This window comes from Capricornis sumatraensis, chromosome 15, assembly GCF_032405125.1.
Source record: "Capricornis sumatraensis isolate serow.1 chromosome 15, serow.2, whole genome shotgun sequence".
Taxonomy (NCBI): Eukaryota; Metazoa; Chordata; class Mammalia; order Artiodactyla; family Bovidae; genus Capricornis; species Capricornis sumatraensis.
The window spans coordinates 9,114,190-9,116,581 of NC_091083.1; positions in this window are offsets into that span (position 1 = coordinate 9,114,190).

The following is a 2,392-nucleotide window of genomic DNA, read 5'->3' on the forward strand; positions in this document are numbered from 1 at the left end:
CATTGTGAGCTGTAAAAACCACAAAGATCTTTAGGGATGTGGGCCACCTCCTTCATTTAATAGGTGAGAGCGTCAAGTCTTCTTTAAAGATGCCCCACTTTCAGATCTTATAGAATCCTAACCCCACTCTTATGTAAGATCCTCTCTCTCCTTGAGTCTAGGCTGGCACATTGACCTGATTTTGGCCCAGAGAAAGTGGCAGATGTCACGCTGAGCCAGCGGCAGGGCTAAACCTGGCAGCTTCTGCTTTGGTTTTCTTAGAACACACACTCTGGGGGAAGCCTCTGCTGTGTACATGGGCAAAGTCCTGAGGTGCCCATGCTGTGAGGAAGCCCAGGCTAGCCAGGCATGGAGGCAATAAGGAGAGGTGCCCAGCCAGCCCTTAGCCAGCCTGGTTTACATGCCAGGCTTGTGAGCTAAGCAGCGCCAGCCACACAGATGACTTCCACCCACCCGCCACTGAGCACCAACTGCACAAGAGACCCCAGGTGAAAATTTGGCAGTGAGTCTGGCCAACTCATGGGCTTCCCTGGTAGCTCCGATGGCAAGGAATCCACCTGCAATGCAGGAGATGTGGGTTTGATCCCTGGGTAGAGAAGATCCCCTGGAGAAGGGAAGGACTATCCACTCCAGTATTCTTGCCTGGAGAATTTCATGGACAGAGGAGGCTGGCAGACTACCGTTGATGGGGTCACAAAGAGTCAGGCACGAATGAGCAACTGGCACTTTCACTTTCCAGCCAACTCACAGAATCATTGTTGCTTTGAGCCTCTAGGTTTTGGAGTGGTGAGTCACACTGCCATTGACAATCGGAACAGCGAGGAAACTGGGATCACAGAGGCTGAGTGAGCTCCCCAAGGGTGAGCACAGCGTGGGACAGAGGCCGGAGGACGACCGCACTCCTCGACTGACTCATAATCTAGTGGGTCTGGGAAAAGGGCTTCACGAATGGTAGTTTGGGGAACTTGCTAAGGCTTAGATTCTGGTGCTTCACCCTCGCATGTTCTGATTCAGTAGGGCTGAGAGTTTGCTTTCTAACGAGCTCCCAGGTGACGTTGATGCTACTGATCAGGACGCCGCTTTCAGTAGCCCTTCTGTTGACCCGGCCAGAGCTGATCCCAGCACACGGCTGGCAAACAGCATCTGCTCCTTTCTCACAGAGCTGCTTCACAATTGTCTGCTTGCTGCATTTCCAGGTAAATAATTGAAAAGTGCAAAGTGACAGGCCCTGTTCAGGAAGGGCCTGGTCACAGCTGAGCTGGATTTTAGCCTCTCCAGCTGTAGGTTGAAGAAGCCCATATGGTCCGTGAGAGGAGCCCCACTTCTCTGCGCTCTGCTTTCTCTCACTATGACACCCACATCTCGTAACCTTGTTACCCGAAGCAATTAGGGGCATCATCCAGATTTTCAGATCCATTTCCCATGGAGACACATGTTAGGCATCTCCCACAGTGAATTTAATTAGCAGAAACTCAGTTCAGCCAGCGACCTGCAGTGCAGATAACAGTCGTGGCTGCCCAGCAATCGCAGCTCCTTTTTCTTGAAAAATGACAAGTTTCCTAAAAGGTGGTGATGAGTCCCAGCCAGACGTCAGGTGGGGCTCTGTGCAGTCTGATTTCCTGTAACCAAGCAACTCACACATCCTGCTTCTATTCAATTTAAAGGACTCACCTAGACAGAGATGCCAGTGAAAGGGAATAATATATTGCAGACGATGGTGTTTCCTTAGCAGACCTGGGCTGAGGTTGGTGGACCTCTGCAGGTGTTTTGGATGTGATACACTGATCATATTTACTTCTGGACTTGTTAGTGGGGATTATCTAATGAGTATTTATATCCTACCTTAGTGATGGGTACACTGAATTTGCTTTAGCTATCTGCACAGAAAGTCAGAGGATTCTAGTCTTCTTTCCTCGTGTGTTGGAGATGAAAAGTGACCTTGTTAGGCATGAATGAAAGTCATGGGCAAACATTTATAAGGCATCAGTGGGGGAATAAACCCCTCCTATGCAGAATATTATGCTATTACAATACCTGTTAGGTATGATGTGAGAAATTGATTGAATATGCTTCTTGTACTAGAATCCTATATGAGGATTAACGAATATATTAAGTACCAGATGGTGTAATTTGGCATTGACTAAAGTTACTGGTAAACTGAGAATTTTTAATGTCCCCAGTGTTTCTGGTTTGGACTAATTGATTAATGATCAAAATTTAGCCAAGTTTTTTGAACTAATGGGGCCCTGTGATGTAGGGTGGGTGTTCATGGCAGTGTGTAACTCCATCATGAGTTAGCTGTAGAGGATTAGTTGTGGAAGAGGAGCTCTTGGCTCAGTTGGTGAGTGCCTCATTTTCAATTGTGATACCAATTCACACTACCATAGGCAGC